This window comes from Schistocerca gregaria, chromosome 4 (genome assembly GCF_023897955.1).
Source record: "Schistocerca gregaria isolate iqSchGreg1 chromosome 4, iqSchGreg1.2, whole genome shotgun sequence".
NCBI classification, from domain to species: Eukaryota; Metazoa; Arthropoda; class Insecta; order Orthoptera; family Acrididae; genus Schistocerca; species Schistocerca gregaria.
The window spans coordinates 327923174-327950371 of NC_064923.1; the positions used below are offsets into that span (position 1 = coordinate 327923174).

Consider the following 27198-nt stretch of genomic DNA (forward strand, 5'->3'; position numbering starts at 1 on the left):
AGTACCGGGCGTGAGTCGTGCTTCGGTAGCTCAGTTGGTAGAGCACTTGCCCGCGAAAGGCAAAGGTCCCGAGTTCGAGTCTCGGTCGGGCACACAGTTTTAATCTGCCAGGAAGTTTCATATCAGCGCACACTCCGCTGCAGAGTGAAAATCTCATTCTGGGAACTCTACCCTATGCTTAACAGGCGTAGCACACTGAATAGGAGGGTGTCCAGGTCCATGTACACCACACTTATCAGACCTCTGATGACGTATGCTGCTCCCGTTTGGGGATACGCTGCGCCCACACGTGTGCGCCGTCTGCAGCTCATACAGAACAAAGTACTCAGAATCATAAGCAACGCTCCGCGCTACACGCGCACCGTGGACCTCCACCGGGAATATCGGCTAGATACCATCTTGCAGGTATTCCAAAAACTCTCCACACGACTATACAGAAACACGAGACAGTCGCGTAACCCGTTTATTCTTTCTCTGGGTAACTACGACCACAACCATAGATGGAAACATAATAGACCAAAAACACTATTAGCACGAAACTAAACATCTATGGTCCATAGCACGCTAACATGACAGTACTGGCGAGCCCCTGCAACTCAGCTACTACTGGCAACCCCAGATGCTTAACCCGCCGAAATACCGGCAATCGCAGGGAAACCGTACTGCACACAGCACGCAAACCAGCCACACACACCCCACACACTGTGAGCTGATCTATGACCGATCGCCCACTAATATGATGACAATGTAATGTTTCAGGGACGCAGCAGCAGCAGATCCTGGAACGAGCGCCAGCAACGACAACGGTAACGATGCACGATACCTCGCACTAACATAACCACACCTTGCATGCGCTGTCGCAGCTAGCAATCCGCTACTGCCCTTACTACCCGTCCTACTATCGCAGAGGTTTTTTTCCCTTGGCGCTTGCCTTGGCACTTTTTTCCCTCTGCCCTTAAAAACCGCTACCCTTCAATCGCTTTCGACCACTTCTATCTCCTGATGGACCATGTAAATGAGTAATCTTACCCAGACGCATGGATAACATCACAGCCTGCATCCTGTGACTCCTGTTTCTAAAAACTAACATGTTATACGGAGGTGACAGTAGAACTTTTGGTTTGGTCACCACGTTGGTGCGGGCGTGGAGGGGCCCCATCCTATCTCAAAAAAAAAGCTGGCAGAAAAATTAGTTCCCAATTTGGCGATTAAATGCAAATCTTACGCTTGTATGCAAGAAAGACGTGTTGAAATGTTTTCTCATATGTAATGGATGAGGAAGGACGTGGGCGTGAAAGGTCAAACAAGTGAGAAAACCATAACGTTGATTGTATTATTAACTACCGCTTACAGTATTTGTTCAACATTAGCACGAGAGGCGTGGACGAGATGTTGCACAGCGCCAGATTTGCACCTATGGCCAAAACTGGAACTATTTTTTTCATCGTAAATCGATTCCGCATTAACGTATTAGCCTATCTACTAAGTTTCGCTGCCCACACGTGACCTTTCTGAGTAGCTGCACTATTATTTAAACCATCCAGTACCTGTGCGTTAACAAACATGTCGAGTTTGTCGATGACAGCAGGTAGTCCGAATGGCGCACAGTTGCCACGCCGGACATTTGCCCCTTCGCCAGGTAGCGATCCCTCAGGTAAGGGACGCCTTCCTCGTACTACTACTGTCCGCTTCCAAACCGTCTTCTCCACATCTTACTCGATACAACCAGTAAGTAAGGGACCACCTCCTTCGACATCTTGGCGAAATAGAGCTTCTTTTCCGAAAACGAAATATTTATATCTTTTGGGAGACGAAAGCAATACCGACGATTATGTCAGTATGTAATTAGTTCTGCCAAGTATAAATTTAGATCCCTCTGTCTGTACGGTAGCTTACTCTCACGCTTACTGATTGCTATAGGAACAGTCCATAGCCATGGGAGCAACAATAAAGGAACGGTGCAAAGAGAATGCGAATGTACGTTAATCATTTCTTCTTGATCACTGCATTTGTGCCTAATTACTACAACTGCATGCCCAAAAGACAATCAGGAACGAAGAAATGGGTATGTGAATGTTTGAAAAGAAGCACGACATATTCCATATTAACTTACTCTCTAAAATGCGATATCCCTTACGGCGAAACATTAGTTAATAAAGTGTAGCGGAAAAATGTTCAAAATATGACTGAAAATACGTTCACTAAATAGAGATAAGAACATGTATGATTGACATGTCATCTAAAGTCGACGTACAATTTTAAAATGTTAGAAATAAGGAAATGAAGTAACAGAATGCTATGCTTCTAACGTACGTTGTTGTTCTACACTGTTTAGCTCTGGTATTTACACGGTCACAGAGAAAGCATCCTAGGTTTTGGAGGGAAAAGCAGTAATTGTAATGATCTGCACTACAACAGAAACAAGAAGCACAACTCAAGGAAAAATAATGTAATGTGTGTTCCAGCTCACAAGCGACACTGAAGCAGATAGTTCCTGTGACTTAGTATGGGCAGAGGTTATACTCGACAACCGGAATAAATTAATAACTGGCTCCTTTTACCGACCCCCGGTCTCAGATGAAACAGTTGCTGAAAAGTTCAAAGAAAACTTGAGTCTCATCAGAAATAGGTACCCTAATCATACAATTATAGTTGGCAGTGACTTCAATCTACTTTCCGTATGTTGTCAAAAATATATTTTCAGACCATACTGTAGATAGAAAACAACTTCCGTAATTGTTCTAAATGCTTGGTTCAAAATTATTTTGAACAATTAGTTCACGAGGCTGTTCAAATTGTAAATGGTTACGGAAACACACTTGACCTCTTATCCACAAATAATCCTGAGCATCACGACGGATTCAGGGATTTGTGAACACGCAGTCGTAACGAGGCTCAATTCCGTGACAAAGACATTCACCAAAACTAAACGCGAAATATATCTATTTATAAAAGCAACTAAAAATACTGTTGACGTCTTTCTAAGAGAGTGTCTCCAATCCTTCCAAACTACGTAAGTGAAGCCCCTATGTGGCTTAAGTTCAAAGAAATAGTATCAACAGCACTCGAGATTCATATCAAATAAATTAATAAGAGACGGAGCTGATCCTCCATGGTACACAAAACACGACAGAAGCTGCTGCAGGAGCACCGAAAAAGGCAAGTATAATTTAGACGAACGCAAAATCTCCAAGATTGGCGAAGTTCTACTGAGACTAAATTTGGTGCGGATTTCAATGCGAGATGCATTTAATAGTTTCCACAACGAAACTGTCTCTAGAAATGTCGCAGGAAATTCAAAGAGATTCTGGTTATATTTTAAGTAAACCAGCGGAAAGGCTCAGAAAGGGAGGAAGAGGAGGAAGAGGAGGAGGAGGAGGAGGAGACAAGGGGCCCTACCCTTCGGAGCAGGTATAATCGTGGCAAATGTCCGCATACCGGTAGGCCAGGAAAGTTGCGAGTCAGGCCATAAGCCCATCCACGAGGGCACTCCCTCGCGCAAGCAACGGAGAAGTACCCCGTGTTAAATGTAGATTCTAAGTTCCAGAATTAGTTGCCATTTTCGAGACAGTTTTTATACCAGTTTGTTCTCCAAAAGCCAGAAGAGAAATCTGAAAAACGATATATTAAATACATAAATCCTGGTATAATTTTTTTCGAGGATGGTGGAGTCATGACACCACACAATGCGCCCCCGCCTTCCGTATCGACGCCCGCTGAATACCAGAAAAAAAGTTCCGTACGGCGAGGACACTTCGTCGGCGCGTTACAGATGTCGCAACAGTAGCGAGTAGTATACCACTTCCTTTTGAAAAGTGTTCCGCGTTGCCTCATACGCACAGAGATGTTGCAGTGCCGAGAAGTGCACGCAGCTGACTCGCAACTGGCAAGCGGAGGAATTCCCAGAAGAGGGCAACGCCACGCAGCCCGGGCTAGGCGAGTTTGGGCCGTGACCTTGGGCGGCCAGCGCCGCTTTGTCTCGCGGACCTACTCCACGCGCCGAGGCGAGGGGGCAGAACGGAGGCCAGCGTAGCGTGGCATAGCGCGCGCCCGTCCCTCCTGAGAGGCACGTGTGTGGGGTGGGGCGGGGGGGGGGGGGGGGGGGGGGGCGCCGACCCCGCCGCCTGCCGGAGCCGCCCCTGACCCTGTCGCCGCACCTCGCCTCTTGCAAAAACGCGGCTCGCGTCCTTGCTGCCAGCGGAAGGCTTGCACGCTCGTTCCCGTCGCGTGGCGCGCCGTACAGAATACGTCAGGCTGCGAGCTTTTGCTGGCATCACCATACAATACGAGAGTTGTTCGACTGAGACGCTGCATCGTTCACCTTGGAAAATCTTGGCACGGCGTTTCGATTTAAGGCTAAAATTTGGTTAAGAAGATGGCCAAACACCACCAGGCGCAAATATTTAACTATATATATATATATGTGTGTGCAGTGATGAGCCAAAACGTTACGACCACTTGCTTAATAGCTTGTTTGTCCGTCTCTGGAACGATGTACATCACTGTTCGTTGGAATGCCGGACATTTGCCACACTTGCCCCTTCGCCAGGTAGATTGAGTAGCGATCCCTCAGGTAAGGGACGCCCTTCCTCGTACTACTTCTGTCCGCTTTCAAACCGCCGTCTCCACATTTCACTCGATACAACAAGTATGCAAGGGGCCTCCTCCTTCGACATCTTCGCAAATTACAGAGCTTCTTTTCCGAAATCGAAATATTTATAAGTTTTGGGAAACGAAAGCAATTCTGACGATTATGACAGTATGTAATTAGTTTTTCCAAGTATAAATATAGATACCTCTGTACGGTAGCTTCCTTTCACGCTTACTGATTGCGATAGAAACAGTCAATAGCCATGGAAGCAACAAGAAAGGAACGATGTAAAGAGATTGACAATGTACGCTTCGCCGTCGGGGAAGACATCAAGCATGAAGCGGAACTCACCACTGGAGACAATTCCACACCAGTCAATGAGATTCCAGACCCCAAAGGGCGGCGAAGACGTGTCTGGAGACGCCCCAGACAGCGTTGGGATACCAGCCTGACTGTTGTCCACCCAGAGTGATGGTCTACAGTGACATTTCTTTACATAGCAGGACCTCTTTGGTTGTCATCCGCGGCTCCCTTACAGCACAGTGGAAGGTCGACGATATTCTGTGGCCTGATTGATTGCCCTCCATGGCAAACCATCCTCGGCTTATATTTCAGCAACATAATACCCATCTGCATACTGCGAGAGTGTCTACTGCTTGTCAAACCCTAATTTGGAGCATTATGGTCAGGGCACTCTGAACAGCTAGGGATTTTGACGTTCTAATGCATCAGTTGTACAGAATTTGGTCCGGTATCTCACAGGAGGATATCAAACAACTATCAAAGCCAAGCCGAGTGAGGTGAGTCAGCGACTTAAAGACTTGCTCAATTTATGAAGCTCTTCGACTTGAATGAACAATCCATTTTTTTCTGAAATTGTCATCATTTGTTTGTACATTGGTGTCACACTCACCGGTTTCCGTCCCATTCGGTTAATTCCTTCGTGGAGCGTCGTTTTAGGCTCTTGCGGGACTAAAATGTGGACAATAAACGTTTCAGACAAATAGGTAATAGGTGCTATTCAAACGTCGTGCTATAGAAGAATGCTGAAGATAAGGTGTGAAGCTCGAGAAACTAATGAACAGATACGGAATCAAATAACGAAAAAAAAATTATGGCACAAGTTGATTAAAAGAAGAGGTCGGTTGATAGAAATGTCCTGAAGCATTAAGGGATTGTCAGTTTAGCAACAGAGTGAAGTGTCAGAAGTAAAAATTGTAGAGGGAGGCCAAACACAGCACTCAGAGTGAAATGGATGTATGTTGCATCACTCATGCAAGGATGAAGAGACCAACGTAAAATGCTGCATCAAAGTCTTTGAACTGAAGACGACAACAACCTTCCAACTCCATTAGCTATCCAGTATATAAAGAAAAAGGCCAACGTTAATGCGTAAGTGCGTTCTAACACTGATAGAAACGGTGCAAAATCTGAAATACTTCAGACAAGGAAAAAGGGTTGCGAGAACTATTTTTCAGAGCGAAATAAACTTATATTTCACGGGCGCCTGCGTACATCTTCCACAGGAACCGCGGAGGTAAAATGAACTTGCTAACAGCTCGATGAGATGCACATAAGCAGCAATTTTCCACGTTCCACACATGATGTAACGGGAAATGACCTTAAATTGGGATGCAATAAAAATGACACGTGGCCAGGCACTTTTTAATGCTTTCGGGACATTACCTAGAATGGATGCCGAATGCTGTGTTTATTAGGTTATCTAGTACGCTGTACTGTCTCCATGACCCAAGCTAAACTACGAGTTAACGAGTGGTCAATACTCTCTTACATTGATAACTGCTCATACTAGTATTGAATTATCTGGCGGGGTGTATTGGTGCACGATTCTTTTTCGTTCTGTAACTATATTCTTACGCTGTGACAAGTTCAAAATCGAACACCGCAGTGGCTGTTGAGCAAATAGTTTACTACAGACGTGTCCTTGCAATACACCGGAAATTCCGTGTTCGATGTCCCCCACAAAAGAAACGAGACTATTTCTTTACTTAAAGTTTTCAGGTAGGAGTCGTCGCCTTGAGTTCTCATTACCACCATGTGATAGTCACTTTTTAGTAATGCGCAAAGTCTCGTTTCTTTTATGCCGAGATAGTATACCTTTTAAACTGAATAATATGCAGGCCCTTCTGAGTGTACAGAAAGCTTGCGAGACAGGAATGTGGTGTGGTAACACAGTTATTTGTGATACGCACGTCAAGGAATAGTTCCGAGGTGATTTTCCACACCCGTTCAGGCAATACTGCGCCCGTTTCCCATTTCCTTTTTACATCTGCAGTTTGTTAAAACTATAAAGACGTGCAGAAAAATTCGTTGCAGTGTTTCTCTTCCATAAACAAGGCTGGCGTCGCAGTAGTGCTAAGGGACACCAGTGTCCGAGGCGAATGACCGCTTAAGACCGTAATCAAAGCGGGAATACCAAGTGCGTGTGTGAGAGAGAGAAGGCTTGTACTGGGAAGACAGGTTTCAGCAAAGAAAAAGAAGATTCGTGTGTGCAAATGAAGCAAGATAGTTCTTCCCTTTTTCTTTATTGTGAGTTGTTGTTTGCATGTGTTTAATGAAAAGTAGCTGATGAGCTGCTCTTCGTATTCAACACCTCCCACCTAATAAGGACTGACAAAGCACTTACTATAACCAAGCACCTGTTTTGTCCTTAAGAAGTTATCAGCAGTACATTCGCTTTTAATTACGGCTAGGCGTTTAGTATTTCTTCGCATTCGCATGTTTCTCTTGAAGCTTCGTTTTTTCTCATTTATTTATTTATAATTTTATTTATTCCTTTGTTATGTACAAACTTGAAAATTGAAGACCACATAACGGAAAATTACAGTTAATGCAACGCCCTACTGCTCTTTTCTTTTTTTCAACATGTCGAGTCAACGCAGCTTTGCGTGTGAAGCGCTCCTTTCTCAGCTCACAGCTTACAAGGAACTTGAGCAAAGTTTCCGTCCCTCCTTCCCTCGATAACACAGTAATCACTGATCCATGACCGCATCGACTACTGGACCTGCACGGGTTTATCGGAGTACCGTTAATCGGAGTACCGTTAACCGGCTGACAGTACTGGTTAACCGGCTGACAGTACTGGTTAACCGGCTGACAGTACTGGTTAACCGGCTGACAGTACTGGTTAACCGGCTGACAGTACTGGTTAACCGGCTGACAGTACTGGTTAACCGGCTGACAGTACTGGTTAACCGGCTGACAGTACTGGTTAACCGGCTGACAGTACTGGTTAACCGGCTGACAGTACTGGTTAACCGGCTGACAGTACTGGTTAACCACATTTTGTAAGTTTTTTTTATTTTTGACTCAGCCACTTTCTAATAATACAATAATTGCCGCTTTCGCCTTTAAATGCCGCCTTCAGATGGTATGGGTAGCATTTGATGAATAAATGTTCATGCATTGTCAACTATTGACAAAGCATCAGCACTTGTCCATCAAATGTCGCATGTAACATCTGAAGATTGCCTTTGAAGGGCGAAGCTGGTTCTTATTGCATCATAAAAAGTGACAGTCAAAACTAAAAAAAAACCTTACAATAAGTCAATCGAAGTCTCCACAAACGGAACGTCGTTTTTTCCATCATCAATTTGTATTTTTGATGTCAAGGGCTCAGTCGCTGAAATTAATTTCAATTTCCTTCCATTAACAAATTAACGGTTCCTTGATGGTCCAAGATGTGTCCTACTAATCGATCCGTACTTTCAGTCAGTTGTGTCAAATTGATTTTCTCCCCAGTTCTGTTCAGATACTCGATCTACACACCTAATCCTCAGCATTCCTCTGTATTAAAATCGTCTGTTCTCTCCTTGGATGACCTGTGTTATCCATGTTTGACTCCGTACAAGGTCACACTTCAAATATTCCTAAGAAAAGACTTCCTAACACGTAAATATGTACCGGATATTAACAAGTTTCTCTTACTGCTTTATATATCCTCTCTACTCTGACCATCATGAGGTATTTTGCTACCCAAACAGCAAAATTAATGCTCTACATTCCATTATTCTTGTTTTACTTTCACTGGTGTGAGTCTTATAACCTCAAAAAGACGCTAGCTAGCTATCCATTATATTCTACTGTCCTTCCAAGTCTCTTATCGCCTCTGACATAATTACTTCATCAGCTAAACTTTTATTTCTTATACTATTATTGTAATCTTTTTACCAAATTTCTTGACTGCAAGGTGTCTGTACAGCCCCGTCCCACTTCAGGTCTCAGTTCTGGTCCTGGACGTTATCACCAACGTGAAGGTTTTGTGCTCGCCGATGAAGAGGATACAACCCGCACTGACGTGAAGTACGCCATACTCGGCTCAGGGCTAAAGGGCGCCAATTAACCCGCACTTGGTCCTAGCGAGACTTTGGCGAGTCAGACAGGTGCGGTTTAACTGAAGTGTTTGCTTCGCTCTGAAAGGCCTTCCCGTTTGAAGACTGACAGCAGAGGGCCGACCCCGAGCCCCAGAGGCCTGGAGCGCTTGGGTGAAGGCTTACAGGCATTAGCGTAACAAACAAGCCTTCTCGGCAACTCAGGGATGCAGGGCAACACTAAGGAATTATCAGCCGTGTTCCCGAGAAAATCCGGCTAGTAACTAGTGTTGGGAACCGCCACAACGAGAAAAACATGTGAACGATAGCGAATTTTCTGGCCCTATGTAAGATCGCTCAGCGGCTCTAAGGTTTCTGCCCAGCCAGTCGACAAGTCAGGAGTGGCAATAGAACACAGCAAAACGAAAGACAAAATTATAAATTTCGCCTTTAAGAAACCATTCACGTTGGAGAATAGGATAAACACACCATCGTTTCATTGTCGCATAAAATCCTGTATGGACGACTAAGTACGTATTAAGATTTCCTGGCGTAGGTAAACTACTGAAAGAGTTGAAAACAAATATTTCGCCAGGCCCGAATAGAATCGCAATTCGGTTTTACTCTACTGCATCGACTCCTTACTTAACTTAAATTTATCGCAAATCTTCCGCCCGGCACAAAGTCCCTGACGAGTGGAAAGAAGCGCAGGTGACTTGTATATAAGATGGATAAAAGAAATAAAAGGCAAAATTACAGACTGATATTCTTATCATCGGTTTGCTGCAGAATTCTAGAACATATTCCGAGCTCGAATATAACAAATTTCCTAGAGACCGAAAAGTTTATGTCTATGAAGAGCACGATTTTAGAGCGCATCGTTCGTGCGAAACTCAACTTGCCCTTTTCTCGCATGATATACTGCGAACTATAGATGAAGGGCAGCCGGCAGATTCCATATTTATAGATTTCAAAAAAGCATTTGATACGGTGTCGCACTGCAGATAGTTAACGAAGGTGCGAGCAAATGGAACAGATTCACAGATATGTGAGTGGCTCGAACACTTATTAAGTAGTAACAGTCCAGAACATTGTCCTCGACGGCGAGTATTTCTCAGAGACAAGGGTATCGTCAGGAGTACCCCAGGATACTAATCCACTATTGCAAGATTATAGCAATGGTGACAAACGCAGCTGTAGCTGAAACAGCATGTTCTTAGATTCGACCATTTTCAACCCTGCACAATGGCATTATCAAGTTACAAGTTGATGGCAGCGAATCTGCGACGCTCAGACCTGCGATTAAAATGTAATCGTTGCAAGCATTCGGACTTCAGCTGTTATCGCTCAATAAAGATGCTGACATGCGTCGAAAATTGTGGTATCCAAAAATCTGCTGTTATAGCCGTAACTGTTTTTTCCACTATTTCTAAGTTTGTGTGGAATGGTGAGGGGTGGCAAAGATTTAACAGTAGAATAGAAGCCAGTTTGCAACAAGAAAACATTTTATGTGCAGTGAGGCACCGCTCGCATACCGGGGCTTGCAAAGTGGTGGCGTATATTAAGTTGCCCGTAGACAACGATGTTATTGGTGTCGGAGCGTAAGCCTGGACTGAACAGGGTTGTGACAGAAACGACCGTGCCGTTTTCAAATGAACCTTTAGTAGAAACTTCCGGACAGATTAAAAATGTGTGCCGGACCGAGACTCGAACTCGGGACCTTTGCCTTTCGCGGGCAAGTGTTCTATCGACTGAGCTACCCAAGCACGAGTCCCGATACGTCCTCATAGCTTCAATTCTACCAGTAATACGCCTCCTACCTTCTGAACTTCACAGAAGCTCTTCTGTGAACCTTGCAGAAGTAGCACTCACGGAAGAAGGGATATTGTGGAAACACGGCTTTGTCACAGCCTGGGGCATGTTTCCGGACTCTCGGCCTGCATAGAGTTTTAATATGCTAGGAAGTTTCATATCAGCGCACAGTACATTGCAGAGTGAAAATCTCATTCTGTGAAACTTTAGTTTCTCTGTACGAGAGACAAAGCACCTGGTGCCTTGGGGATTCGGAAGTAAACGATGGACGGTAAATGGCAATGAGGTGACGTGGGTATTCTGTGAATATGGTCGACAGAGTGAGACTGTCCTCGGCAACTCTTAGGTTAGCTGAGTAAGAGGGCTTGAGGATGTTCCAGTCGGCTTAGTGGGTGTTGGGAGATCTCACGCGATGGCATGTAGCCAGGATAGCACACTTACCGTAGTTTCTGAATCTGACCACCGCCAGGAAGACGTAAACAAGGGAATGGCCATTCGTGACCCAAGGATGATGTCTTGAAAGTTTTGCAGAGGAGAACTTGAGCAGAATGTGGGAAGCAGGTGATTGTTGAGATAGGGGAAGAGTACGGAGAAAAGAATGAAGGGACATGCACAACAGGCTGAAAGTGTCACGTGCGAATAGTGGACGGTAGGACTTGAGAACGAATGCGGTGGAAAAGTAGTGAATGAGTGCACGCTTAAGCAGTTAGCAACCATCCGACTTACACAATGATAAAGTACTTCATCTGTTTTAGACGAGTGTGATTGGGTGGAAAATAGAGAGGGGCGTAGTAATAGAGAATTAAGCAGAGTTTTCAATATTACTCTGGATAGAAGGGGCTAGGACTAGGGTGATATTCGTAAGTGTGGCGAAAATTTGATTCTGCTCAGTAGATAAGAAATACAGTTGCTTTAAAGTAAAGGTTATTTGATACATTTCTAGTCATGTATTTCCTTCACTGACGTGAGGTTATTCTTTTGTTATACTAAACTGCTTTCGTCTTATTGAGGCCGCGCTTGTCTGTTGATAGTCTCGCTGTAGCAAGTATACTTTTCTGGTTTGTATTGGATAACGTTATTTAAGTCTCGCAATATTTCTTCGAACTGTTCGACTGTTCGAGCGGTTACGGTACTTATTGCTACAAGGTGGGGCTGAAGATGTCGAACAGCCGCTTCGAAACAGTACTGTGGGATTTACATAATTTGAAACTTCTTGGCAGATTAAAACTGTGTGACTGACAGGGACTCGAACCTCGGACATTTGCCTTCTGCTATCCAAACACGACCCATGACCCGCCTTCACATCTTTACTTCCGGCAGTACCCCTCCTACCTTACCAACTGGCAGAAGCAAAGCCTTACGAGACGCTAGGCGTGTTTGGATACCTCAGTTGATAGAACGCATGCCCACAAAAGGCAAACTTTCCAAGTTCGAATTCCTGTCTGGCACACACTTTCAATCCGCCACGAAGTTTCGAATCAATGCACACTCCGCAGCAGAGTGACATCTTATTTTTGTTACATATTGTTACCCGGCGGCAAATTCTACGAGAGTAGCTGCAACAGACCCGCCGGGAAAACCTGGAAAGTCCAACACACTGTATTCTTCCCAACCAACGAACGAGTCGCAGATCTTGGAGACTAGAGTAATCAGAGGTGTTATCAGCAGTCGTTGCTTGACAGCCTCTCTCTCAGCGGGTTTAAAAGTGAAGCTTACAACACCCTCAATGTCATTGTAGCGAGAAGGAAGTACTTCTCTGGGTGGTATCACTAACCTGGTGTCTTGCTGCTTCGGTAAGCCCGTCGTAGCACAGTGGTAGCACTCAGTCGCCAGCTTCCATGTAGGTGCTGATACTGCTGAAGTGGAGTTTTATGGATTCCAGTTGTTATTTGTCAACAACGTTTGAACTATACTTGTTGTAATACAGAAATTGCTTTGTCACACACGTCACAGAATCAGAATTTGCAATATGGCGGCTCTGGACTACGCCGTTATTCGACCCTTCACACACATTAACACAGTTCTCTGACTTCACACAGTGATAGACATTGCCCACGACACGTGGCGTTCTGATAACTAATAACTTCACGTTGTAGCTTGTTTAACATCTGAAATATGTACTCGCGATAGTTCTTTTAGAGCCTCCCCGGTTACTCGACCGTGCGTTTTGAGTGACTCCACGCGACTGACTCGCCCTGTCTTCCCGAAGGACAAGAGAGATCCCCTTTCTCCCTCAGCTAATGACACTTCCTCCTTTCCTACACACACACACACACACACACACACACACACACACACACACACACACACACACACACACACATATATATATATATATATATATATATATATATATCTCCCCAAACCTTCAGCCAATGGGCGTTCGGATCGCTGCTCCTAGGCGGATCTGACGTCACGTTTGCAGACATTCTGACGGAAATTTGTCTCTGAACACCGTCTCAGACTGTAAGATCCTTCTCCCAAATACTTGGATCTTGTCGCTACTAAGGTTGCACAACATTGCCTCCTACGATATCATCATTAATGCCCCTTGCTCACGCTTAATTGTCAAATGTACATGTAACCTAGCTGCTACTGAGCATTTCCGGTCGCATAAATATGAATAATAGTTGGCTTAAACACGTGAAGGGAATGCACATATGCATTGCAGGCTGCAAGCCTAGTACACACACTACATAATGTTGAGTGGGCCAAACAGTCGTAGGATGATTTGTCAGTTTAGTGAGATCTGTGAGTAGTGTCTTAATGCAAGATCGTCTTGTTTAGAAAGAATATGAGGTGGGAAAGGAAACGATTACTCACGTTACTGGAATATAGCAGAAGTGAATTAGGATGGATCACAAACTTAAACGCAGTATCATTATATGAGAGTCCAGTGTCGACAGTGAGTCAACTAGCAGCCTGAATAGGCAGAAAGCTGAGTAGTACAGGATGGTCAGAAACAGACTGAAAAGTTTGCAAGGGTGTCGCGGGGTAGGTTGTGTTGAGAAACAATTGTTAAGGAAAGAAATTTGGTGCGTTGCGCTGTTTCCAAGTCACTTAGCGTTGAGGGTGGTTGGGCGCGGAAATTCAAGCTCTTGCACGTGCTAAGATGCGGTAGTGGACAGACATTTGTGCGGCCGTCAGCTACCACTTGTTAAAATGCCCGTTACCAGTTAAAATGTGCCTTTTTGGCAGTGATAAAACTAAGCTAGATGAGCAAAATATATGTTTTGTTCGGTTTGAGGAAGCCAAACAAACGACACGTTTGGCGACACTGTCTCTGGCAGGCTGCTTGAAAAGGCGCGAGCGACGACACTAAATAACTCAGAAATGGCGCAACGCACCAAATTTTCTTTCTCAACAACTATCTCCCGGCGTAGCCTACCCTGTAACACCTTTACAAGCTTTTCAGACTGTTTCTGAGCACCCTGTATATCTTGAGCGACAGCCGCCTGGAACAAAAAATTGATATTTCGATTCACATCCAGACCAAGTGGTCTCTCTAGACAGACTCGAGCCAGGACATATTACCACAGCAATGTTTGACCATTGCAACGAACTCAAGTGAGAGACAGTGATATAAGCAGCCCTGGTAGGGAGAAACTGTAAGACTGCTCAAAATGAACAGGGTATTAAGGCGTTACATAGTTATATTTTTACATTCAGTACTCCATTGTCAGTTCTCATATTCACTGAGAATATGTTTCGTAGCGGAGAGTACAGCGTCGCTGGAATAGTACTATTGTTTGCAAAATGGAAGACTGAAAGAATGCATAGAATAACAGAATGATTTCTTTGACGTCCGTTGTAGAGCATACTCGTATGTCAAAAATATTGCAACGTTCTTAAAAAAGATACCTTCTCTCAAAGAACCAGCACGGATTCTTGAAAAATCACTCGTGTGAACCACAGCTTGCTTTATTGTGTGCTTGCTGTATTTCTAAAAGGTATCTGCTACTTATCATATTGGCAATTACACACCAAAATACAATTATACAAAGTATATTCACAGATATGCGACTGACTTGATGAATTTCTGTCCAGTGAAATTACTGGACGGCACATGATCAACAGTAACCAAATTAACATCGGATGCGCCCAAAGGAGGCGAATAGGAGTTCTAATGTTCTCAGTATACGTGTACACTCTGATCAGAAGTATCCAGACACCGATTAGTGGTCAGCCTTCGCCTTCGTGACTGCCTGAACTCTCCTGGGAACACTTTAAATGGGGTGTAAGAAGGTTTCTGGAGGAATGTCGCCCAAGAGAGGAAACGATAGAAGGCAGTGATGTTGGACGCTGCGGTCTGGAGCCACGTCGACGTTCTACCTCATTCCAAAGGCGTTCCATTTGGTTCAGGTCGGGACTGGACACAGGTCAGACCATTTGAGGAATGTTACTCTTTACAAACCATTGCCTCATAGATGATGCTTTATGATAGGGTGCACTGTCGTGTTGATACGTCCAATCATCGTCTCTGAACTGTTCCTCTACAGCAAGCTGTACTCAATGCTGTAAAATATGTTCATATCCTTCCACAGCATTTCCTTAAGCGCAATAAGAGGACTGCACACCAAACACGAAAAATACCATCAAATTGTAACACCCCCTCCTTCGCACTTCGCTTTAGACACTAAGCTTTCAGGTAACATTGTCCAGGAACTCGCCAAACCCAAACCCCTCTATCGGACTGCCACAGAGTATAGCGTGAATCACCAGATCATTCGTTACTATCCACTGTCCAGTGGCGTCGCTATTTACACCATCTCAAGCGGCCCTTAGGACTGCCTACGGAAATGTGTGGCTTATAAGGAACTGCTCGACCACTGCACACTATTGTTTGTTACTCCATACACACTGTTATTGTGCTAATTGGACTGGTGGTAGCACTTTGGAACTTTCACGAGTGATTTCTTCCGCTGTTTTCATTCGATTTTTTACAGCCACCCTCCGTAATCTCAACGGCCCTTGTTCGTCAGTACATGAGGTCTACTGGTCTGTGTTCAGCTGTGCTCATTCCTTCACATTTCCACTTCACAATCACGTCACTATCACTCGAGTTGGGTAGCTTTAGAAGGCTTGAAGTGCGCCTGAGGGTTCCATTACTCAGGTGACATCCAATGACTAGAATGAGATTTTCACTCTGCAGAGGATAGTGCGCTGATATGAAACTTCCTAGCAGATTACAACTTTCGCCCGGACCGAGAGTCGAACTCCGGACCTTTGCCTTTCGCGGGCAAGTGCTCTACCATCTGAGCTACCCAAGCACGACTCACGCCCCGTCCTCACAGCTTTACTTCTGCCAGTACCTCGTCTCCTACCTTCCAAACTTTACAGAAACTCTCCTGCGAAACTTGCAGAACTAGCACTCCTGAAATAAAGGATTAAAAGTGTGTGCCGGACCGAGACTCGAACTCTGGACCTTTGCCTTTCGCGGGCAAGTGCTCTACCAGGAAGTTTCATATCAGCTCGCACTCCGCTGCACAGTGAAAATATTCTGGAAACATCCCCCAGGCTGTGGCTAAGCCATGTCTCCGCAATATCCTTTCTTTCAAGAATGCTAGTTCTGCAAGTTTCGCAGGAGAGTTCTGTAAAGTTTGGAAGGCATGAGATGAGGTACTGGGAGAAGTAAAGCTATGAGGACGGGGCGTGAGTCGTGCTTGGGTAGCTCAGATGGTAGAGCACTTGCCCGCGAAACACAAAGGCCCAGAGTTCGAATCTCGGTCCGGCACACAGTTTTAATCTGCCAGGAAGTTTCGACCAATGACTAGTTGTCGTTCTAAGTCAGCGAGCTCTCCTGAATGACAAAGTCTGCTTTTGCTTCTTCTATTCTGACAATACAAACAGTCCCCGCCCACTTTTATACTGACGGATCCACCTCCTGTGACATCTAGTGCTCAGCTCCACATTATATAGGACTATCTGGATGCTTTTGATCTGGCAGTGTTAAGGGATACAGACTGTTTGATGACAATGCTGTGTTTATAGTATCGTCGTTGGAGGACAATATTAAATACAGAAATACTCGAACCAAATTTCGATTTAGTGTAACGAATAGCAGCTCTCTCAAATGTGAATAAATGAAGACAATGCCTATAGCAAAAACAAAGAATCCTATAGAATCCGATTACTAGATTACAGGCGTACAAAATGGAATGCGTCACGTGGTTAAAATATTTACAGCCAATATTAAGCAGCGATATGAAACGATACGAACATATAAAAATCAGTAGCAGGGAAACGAATGAAAGACTTTGGTTTGTTCGAGGCGTTCTGGAAAAGTGCATCGCACCTTTAAAGGAATTTCTGGGGTATTGCTGCAGATTTTGATGTTCATATCAGGCAGGCATGACAGCAAGCGGCGAATGAATTCAGAGTCGCGTGCTACAATCGTAGGAAGTCATTGTGGCCCATAAAAAAGAGTAACATATGATCGGGAAACAAATGGAAATCTATGGAGAAAAGACAACGTTGTTCTTAGGAATACTGCTGAGAAATTTTAGAAATCCACTATTCGAGGAAGATAATGGGATGTTTCTGCTCCCACCGTCGTATATCTCGCTTAGGGATCAGGTGAATAAAAATTAGATTGCGGTGCGTACAGGAGCACAGAGTCATTTTCCTTTCGCTTAACACGTAAAAACATTTAGAACAGGAAATCGCTAATATTGCTTGGAAATACCTTCGGTGGTTGCGGAGTATACACAGTGTTTACGAAAAGTCTCGTATTCCTACAGGAAACTAGAAGTTCCTATAACCAAAGGTCCGGAAACCAAAATCTGTTGAGATGCAGGCAGAGGTAACCACGCATCCTGACACGTTCTTCAGCCCTTCTTCAGAGGGAATCACGCTATCTCAACTACGCCTGGCTCCATTCGGACTGCGTGTCATTGGTCAATCGCTGCCTTAGTGGGTCGGGCATACATCAATGTCTTTAAATGTCCGCAAAGCTAGAAATCGTACGGATTCAGGTCCGTCTGAACGGCTAGCCACGCTTTCGGACCACCTCGATCAAACCATCGGTCATCAAACGTTGCAGTGAGGCTATTTTCACGCCATCCGTACAAAATGAGCTGGCAACCGGTCGTGTGTAAACCACAGCCGCTTTCTGCAAGGGTAACGTTCTCCAATAACGCCAGTAATTCTTCGCGCAGAGGTTGGTGACACACAGCACTTGTTGATCAATTTAATGAACTGTATAGTCCTATGAGATCGTCTCCCAGAACTGAAGCGATCATGATGTCTCACCTCCAGGTCTGCTCGAAGACCTGTGTATCATGGTAACTGACTATGCTATCTCTTCTTAATCCTAGCTCAATTTTAAATACTTCTTATCACAAAAGAGCCCGTATCTAAGTGGGTACTGGTTTCATCTACATCTATGTGATTACTCTGCTATTCACAATAAAGTGCCTGGCAGAGGGTTCAATGAACCACCTTCAAGCTGTCCCTCCACCGCTCCACTCTCGAACGGCAGGCGGGAAAAACGAGCACTTAAATTTTTCTGTGCGAATCCTGAGTTCTCTTATCGTGATGATCATTTCTCCCTATGTAGGTGGGTGCCATCGGAGGAGAAAACTAGTGATTGAAATTTCATGAGAAGATCCGTTCGCAACGAAAAATGCATTTGTTTTAATGATTGCCACTCCAATTCACGTATCATGTTTGTGACACTATCTCCCCTATTTCGCGATAATACAAAACGAGCTGCCCTTCTTTGTACTTTTTCGATGTCATCCCCGTCAGTCCCACCTGATGCGGATCCCACACCGCGCAGCAGTACTCCAGAACAGGGCGGACAAGCGTGGTGTAAGCTATCTCTTCAGTATACCTGTTGCACCTTTTAAGTGTTCTGCCATTGAATTGCAGTTTTTGGTTTGCTCTACCCAAAGTATTATCTATCTGATGGCTACAATTTAGGTTATTTGTAATTGTAATCCCTAACTATTTAGTTGAATTTTCAGCCCTCAGATTTGTATGACTTATCCGGTAATCGAAATTTAGCTGATTTCTTTTAGCACGCATTTGAATAACTCGCACTTTTCCTTATTCAGGGTCAATTGCCACTTTTTGCACCATACAGATATCTTATCCAGATAATTTTGCAAGTCATTTTGGTCATCTGATGACTTTACAAGACGGTAAATGACAGCATCATCTGCAAACAATCTAAGACGGCTACTCAGATTGTGTCCTATGTCGTTAATATAGATCAGGAACAATAGAGGACCTATAACACCTCCTTGGGGTACGCCGGATATTACGTCTGTTTTACTCGACGACTTTCCGTCTATTACTACGAACTGTGATCTTTCTGACAGGAAATCACAAATCCAGTCGCACAACTAAGGCGATACTCCGTAGGCACGCGCAGTTTGGTTAGAAGACGCTTGTGACGAACGGTGTCGAAAGCCTTCTGGAAATTAAAAATATGGAATCAATTTGACATCCCCTGTCGATAGCACTAATTACTGCACGAGTATAAAGAGCTAATTGTGTTTCACAAAACGATATTTTCTGAAACCGTGCTGACTGTGTGTCAATAAATCGTTTTCTTCTAGGTACTTCATAATGTTCGAATACATATGTTCCAAAACCCTACAACAAATCGACGTTAGTGATATAGGCCTGTAATTCAGCGGATTACTCCTACTTCCCTTTTTGGGTATTGGTGTGACTTGATCATTTTCCAGTCATTAGGTACGGATCTTTGTGTGAGCGAGCAGTAGTGTATAATTGCTGAATATGGAGCTATTTTATCAACATACTCTGAGAGGAACCTGACATATACAATCTGGACCGGACGCCTTGCCTTTATTACGTGATTTAAGCTGCTTCGTTACGCCGAGGATATTTACTTTTATATTTCTCATCTTGGCAGTTGTTCTTGATTGGAATTCAGGAATGTTTACTTCGTCTTCTTTGATGAAGTAGTTTTGGAAAACTGTGTTTAATAACTCTGCTTTAGTGGATATATAACTGTAGTAACTTTTCTTACAACAATAAAAACACTCAATTACCATTGAAATCATCATAAAAATTATAACAATTAAGAACTCAAAAATGATTTTTTTTAAAGCCAAATAGATGTATGAAGGTGCTTTATTCGCAACTACCGGATTCACGCCAGCATAGATGCATCTTCAGGTTTATAATGGATATGTTTTCATAATGTAGATCGACAATTACGGAGTCCCAGCATTCTGGAAGTTATCCACGTTTAAAGTCAAAGCATACTAGTGGATTGTCCTTATAAAATTGGGTACACCCAGGAGATGCTTGTCAAAATTTACAAAGCACGAAAGCTGAATGAGCGAGGCGGTATACCACAACGTAGAATATATTACAGGATTTGGTAGACACCAGCTGTATACAAACACCGGAGTGTATTGCTGGATTCCATGGGCAGCATACACCACATCGGCCTGTTGGCGATGCGGTGGATTTTAAGCTTATATATATGCAGCTGATGTCTACCGAATACTGTAATGTATCCCACGGGAGACTATCTGGCCTGGTTCACTCAGTTGTCATGCTTTGTGATGAACATCTTTTGGGTGCACTGATTTTCATTATGACACCATACGGAAGTGCTTTGCTCTTAACGTGGATAACTTCCAGAATGGAGAGACTCCGAAATTGTCAATCTACATTATGAAAATATAACCATTATGAACCTGAAGATGCGTCTATACTGACGTGAATCAGGTAGTTGCGAATACAGCACCTTCATCTTTTTAATCGTTATAATTTTATGATCATTTGAATGGTCGCCCAGCGTTTTTTATTGTTATTCACCATGTTTCTGAGTTGCAGTTGCCCACCCCGGAAAGTTATTTCCACTTTTTTATACTTTTAACCAATGCTATCTCCCGTAGGAAGTAGGAATATGCCACTTTTTTAAACACCGTATATTACAGAAATATACACTTGAGCGTTCCTGTACATTCTGTATAAAACGAAAAATTACGCAACTGGTTTCTGATTCAGATCTCATCTGAACGTTGGTTATTAGAAAATCGTGTTCTGTCTCGTGTAAGTAGTAGAAAATGCCGGAATCCGGCAGTGCCAGGATCGCGCTCTGTTAACACTGTGGTTTATCGTTCCACGATATTGCTGCATGTGTAATCGGGATCCCACGATTGCCACCTGAATGCAGAACTGAGAAATGGGTTTAAATGCGCCATGCTCAGTGCAATGTGCCTGGCGCCAGACATTCATCGGTCGGCCGTGCAGGATCGTACAGTCACATCACGTACAACTGGAGGGAGCAAGATTGGGTTCAACGTCCTGCCGACATCGATGTCATTAGCGACGGAGGACAAACTTACATGGTGTCAAGGGTAGAGAAGGAAATCGGCCGTACCCTTTCAAAGGAACCATCGCGGCATTTGCCTGAAGCGATTTAGGGAAATCACTGAAAATCTAGATCTGGATAACGGGTTTGAACCGTCGTCCTCCCGAATACGAATCCAGTGTGCTAACCACGGTGCCAATTCGCTCGGTACATACGAATTGGGCTTGTTTGCGGCAAAACAAGAATCCACAGTGGCAGAGACATGACGTCTGTAGCACCACGAACTGTCAACAGGGTGCTATCGTTGCGTCTTCCCTTGACGCGGCATCACGCAGAGATACGTCGACAGTGGTGCACGCAAAAACAAAACTGGACACAAGAATGGCACCAGACGAGCCCCGGCTCTGCATACTGCAGCATCACGATGGACGTACTGGTACTTGGAGGCTCCGAGGAGAACAGTCGTCGTTAGATTGCAACTATCATTGCCATACGGATCAGCAGCTAGTGAGATAGTGTGCCGAGTCATTTGGCATCCGTCGCAACACATCAATTTCCCACAACTAGTGACTTGAACAGTACATTGTTCGCGATTAAGGCCGGTGGCTGTGCTCTAGCTTCAAAGTATCCGCGGTGTTATCTTCCAGCAAGCTAACTCCAAGACCTCGTGTTACATAAGCTGTCCTGACGCACCTCGATACAGAGGGTGTTCGACTGTCGCCTTGGCCATCACATTCTCCGGGTCACTCACCCACTGAAAATCACCTGCTCATTGGTTACCTAGTGTGTGGCACGCTGCCACTATGGCGAACTGTGGTGTAGAGTAGACACACCAAGGAATCAGATACCTCTATATATCATCCCAGCTCAGTTCGACTTGACGCACTGCCGTATTAGGGCCGATATCAGTGCTCGAGGTGGCAGATCTGTGTCCTAAATCTCGCATCCTGTATACCCTCAAATCTCCCAGAAGTTCAATTACGAGTTCTTTGTGCCATACTGTATGGACAATATGTAAAATTTCGTTATTTGCTAGCCTTTCCGAAGTTGCAACTTTCATGGACAGCACTGTACATTCGTCGCAGCACTATAATACACAATCATTTGACGACGACTAACCAGGCCAGCAATACTGGTTTGTGGGGAAGTTACGCCAACTGCTACATATTTTTCTCTTCGAGCTACTGGAAATGAGCGGTGGCTTCACTTGTGCGACTGGCTCATCATGACGCAACACAAGCCACGCACAGACACGGTGGGTAGCATAACCCACACTTTTTTTCTTCTTCGCTTACTTTGCTTAGTCATCGTGTCCTTTATTTTTCGTTTCCGCTGAAATTTTTCTAGCTGGTTATGGATAAACATTTCAGGGAATACGAATATCGTTAAGAGAGTCACCCCCAACGATTCATTTCTGTGCACCAACGTTCAACCTTTGTCAGCGCGTGCGATTTTCCCCCGTGCTGCTAACTTTGTTGTCTCAGTAAGTATGTCGCCAACGTATTTTTTTTCTCTTAAGATATTTCACAGACTTCATCAACTATTCCCAAACATCTTCATTTCGCTCACTTATCTGTAACGTATAACGCGTTTTTCTGTAATATCACGTAGGAAATACCTCCAGTTTCTTCTTCCTCTATCTTTCTACCACCAGAATCCATGTCATAAGCAGACAGACACATTCAGTAGTTTCTTGCTCACCTCAAGACTCCATAGCAATATGACTGGAAGGGGACCTTCACGCTTGTAGATTGTTTGCAGTAATAACATACAGAAAATTAGAAATAAGAATTGTGCTACGAAATAATCATACAATTTTCAGAAAAGATACCCAATAAGATAAGTGTACAGAAGTAATTAAGATATATACAGGGTACCTTTGAGGCATTTGTGAGTATAAACAAAACTATATGACGGAGTAATTTGTTCGGAATCGTAAAGGAAATAAGAACTGAATAACGATACTGGTGAGTAATTTATAATACTTTCAAACAAGTTTCCCGTAATGAAAATGGAAAATAAGAGTGAATAAGCTACTAAAAATGAGGATGGGAGAGTTATTATTCCCGCTGTTTAATTACAATGTTGAGCATCTATATAAAAACAGGAAGATTCATGACAGTATTAAAACTACGTTTAGCTCATTAAGAGGTGAGTGTGCTTCAAAACAAGACAAAATTGAAACAATAGAACGGACAAGTTTCTTAAGACTTGAAAAAACTAAAGCATTTATCAACCAGACGGTTGCTTCGAACAACAGAGGGTTTTACTGGACAACATCTTAATGGAGATGGCCTTCCATCGACCTGACACATACACAGTTTAACATTACATTCCCACCGTACTACAACTTTTTTTTCACTTGCTGTCTGACTTACTGCAGCGAAACTTCAAAGGAAGGCTGGGGTCCAAGCGCTACACCAATGGTAAAGAACGGTATCATGAATGATAATAACCAACTATTCACTAAAACTAGAGAATATACAGTAAGAGAAGTGGAATAAATGCGTGCATCTAGGTAGCAGTATCACTCTGAAAATGTGAAGTAATGGAGACGTAAGGAACTTATACGCTACTTGCCTGTGAAGTTCGAGAAGAGTTAATGGCCCCAACATGACGATGCCGCCGTAACCCCGCGACTGTCAGCCAGTGTAAACAGGTAGAACTGTTTTGTAGGAGACGACACGTAGGGAAATTCCCTTACTGTATACACTGCGGCTCCTCAGTGCATTTATAAGTGCTGTGACCGAAGATTGAGCTTGGTACGTTTAACTCCCAGCTTTTCCTTTGGTCAGTATGCTAATTTTTATTGCATACCTGTTTAAAGACGATATATTTAATATCTGTGCTATGATGATTAAGTAGCTTTTTACAGCCTTTTTATGAGACAAGATTTCTTTCTATGGATATACGTTTGTTTCGGTTTCTTCCCTTTCAATTAGTAAAACGATGTCACAGCTTTCGGTCGCTCTGGGTAAAGGCGTTTCGGCCATTTATCTGCCTATTTTGGTTTTCCTCTATGCCACTGCAGCGCCCCTATTAGCGCTAGGAGAACATGTTAGACGTGAACTCCTGACAATTAAAATGCAGTGCGAATATATTATAAATACTACAAATACTTTTCTACACTATAACCAATGTACACGATTTTATTATTACTTTGTATTCGATTCGTCTGTGTTGCCTACTGCTACGCACATGAATACAGAGGACTGGCATGTTCATCTCCTACAAGGCAGCCGTTGTTTTAAAAAATTTAGTGATTTTATCCCAACAAGCGAGTAACCTCAGTAGTAGTTGCGGTGCAACAGCAGGTCGAAACTTTAAATTTTCGTGCTGATACCAGGCCTTTTTTTGCTCACTGAAAAGAACCCCCCAGCTATGAGGCAGTCACATGTGGCGACAAATATTCCAACAATGAATGCTAGAAAATAACGTGGACAGGATTTGATAACTTACGGCTATTCAAAATAGGTTATTACGTACACACTAAAAGATCTTGCTAAACGAAAAAAATAACTACCATTATTATTTATTTTGCTCCTTTCGATCTTCTGTTACCTTAAAGATTTCAAGATAACTGTCGGGTATTTATGAATATAAGCAGTGTTTACTCGTAAGCAACATCAAAAAATACAAGTATGATCTATCTCTCACTGCCTAATAATAATAATAATGAGAAGTCTGTTGCTTTATATCCAAATTTTAAAACCAGTTCACGAACTATGAGGATCAAAACAAAAACTAATGTAAACGCGTTTAAATTCAGAGTACATTACGAGTACAACAGAAGTGCAGGTTATGGTGAAAATAAATCAAGATTGGATACACAAAATTCTTCTCTCCCTCGCGACGTGGTGAGCAATGATACAGAAAATAGTGTTGAATATATGGAAAGTGCCTGTATAATACGTATTAGATTTTCAAAAACACCATTTTTCAAACAAAATTGTCGACGATAAAAACCATACACAGAACGAAGTTTCAAGAACATGCATTATTAAAAATATACCATATTTTTCACAAAAAATCATGTAAAATAAAATTAATAATCATACAAAGAATAATCATATCCATGTATCTCCGAATGTTGTTGATAATCATCTCTTGCTATATAAATACGACTTTCTTTAAATATTGACGAACTGTGAGGCCACCACGAACACAAAATCTTTTAAGCGAACTACAAGGTAAACATATCTAATAGTGTAATGACTCGCACGAGTACGGAGTAAGACGTATACTATTTAATATAGATTAGATTTCGCCAAAAAATGCAGTTCACACTGCATTTATGAAAAAATTACCCAAGTGTGGACACTTGACTCTTAATTCATGGACAGAAAATCCTAACAGCTGATTCCCGATTCGCTCGGACTGACATGTGGTTACTGCAACCAAAATTGCTTCCCAGACGCCGGGGAATTTCGAGCATCTAACAATCGCATTTACTGGCTTCTAGTATCCTTGTCTACAGATCGCCGACAAAAAACCTAATATCTTCCTGAAATTTGGGTGATGAGAAATGAATTATAGGTTTCGTAATGACAATATTCTTGTGCGAACTTTGAAGTAGCCGCAATGTATTATTTTTGTTGTGTACCTACCTTTGTGCAAGAAAAGCATTAAATTTATTTTGAACATTGATAGATTTAGATGCCACGCTATAACGTCGTAACGGCTCGATTTCAGTACGATTCGTTAATTATTTACAAGACCACACACGCCGACCAGCACTGTTAAATATACAGTCCAAGGGAACTTTTTTCTGTTTTTATAACTCACTGGTATCCTACATGTGATAACAAGCAGTGATTAGCTGCTGAAGTACCTACTAATAATGCGCTGTGCTGACGGCAAAAAAAAGGAAAAAAAAGAAAAGTGACCTATTTTGTTTGTTTACATGAATTTAACCGTCGAACGAATTAAGTATCAAGTAAGAGGATTCCAAACAGAATATGTGCATGTTAAAGAGCAAACTTTGTCAGTTTCAAAAGATAAGTCACCAATAACGTGAGCGGAATACGAAAAGTTACGAGAGGGAGACACGTGTGCTGCAAGAAGCAGAAAACGCGCGCGCCGGCCGGCCCGCCAGCCTCACCTGCAAGCAGCCTACGGCGTCTTGACGGTTATCGACGGACGGCCCCGTCGTACTGAACTCCTCCACTGCTAGCGACGTTCTGCGCACGCTCCAGACTGCGCATCGACTGCAGCGCCGCGCGCGGTCAGTTTTCGCAAGTGCTTGCGTCACGGCTCACCGCCAGTCGCTTCACTCCGGCGCGCTGGTCTGGACAGATCCCCAGAAGAAACCGCAACCAATAGTAAACGGTTGCAGGTTGGCGCAGCAGATACGGGTACTGAAGTTTCTTAGTTCTTGACATGAGGAAGAGTTAACCGATTATGTGGGTCGTATATTATTAGGTGTTTCTTCTCTAGCCACACTCTTTTCGGAACGTCTTAGTTTAGTAAGGCACACGCTATACTGATACGGAAAAATATTCCGAACGAATCTGACACGTTTTGCGATGAATATATGCATTATTGCAATGAAGAACGAACACCTTATCTAACGATACCAATCTTTTCTCTGATCAATTGTTTTCTTCTGCTGCCGTGATTTCTTGGCGTCGGAGAGACTGGGGTATTTTCGAATAGTAGTAAATACTTTATAACCCCTACAGTTCTCTCTGAAGAAAGTAATATTCCCTTTTTTTATTTTATTTTTTGTTTATATGATCTCATCTATTCAGCCCTCTGATCACTTGTTTTCATTCGCTTCTGTCGCTGTAACACTACTCCAACAAAGTGGGGTCAGGATTGTGAAATCAAATCAATAGAATGGACTTCATTTCTAGTCTGATTATGGGGCCAAGCAATTATGAAAGTGTTTATGCTCAGAGTGGACTGGAGCTGGAGATGAACGATATCATTGTACTGCTTCCATTCAGATTGAATCACTATAATGCAGCTCCACTAACGTGGAACACACCATAATCAGTACGCAGGATTTAAAACATTTTAGTGAGGCCTCGCAAAGTAGTTCGTTACTAGACGTTGTAAGATGTAGGAAGATAGCCAGTGCAAATCGGACGTGTATTTTAGTAAGCAAGATAATTTCAAACTTTAAACTCAAGATTTAAATAAATAAACTTTCCTGACTAATA

General features: G+C 43.3%; 1 protein-coding gene and 1 non-coding gene across 5 annotated transcripts in view; one reads left to right on the forward strand and one right to left on the reverse strand.

The window, feature by feature from the left end:
- Positions 1–26321, reverse strand: part of LOC126365743 (uncharacterized) — a 507155-nt gene extending 480834 nt beyond the window's left edge. Inside the window, exon 1 of one of the 4 annotated variants that reach the window (XM_050008196.1) lies at positions 26136–26321. The gene's annotated coding sequence lies outside the window, so the exon portion shown is untranslated. The remainder of the gene's footprint in view (positions 1–26135) is intronic. The other 3 variants (XM_050008200.1, XM_050008203.1, XM_050008201.1) reach the window with 3 other exon arrangements.
- On the forward strand, positions 19–93 carry Trnas-cga (transfer RNA serine (anticodon CGA)). The gene has a single exon. It is a non-coding gene; the product is annotated as a tRNA-Ser (tRNA).
- Positions 26322–27198: the final 877 nt, after the last annotated feature.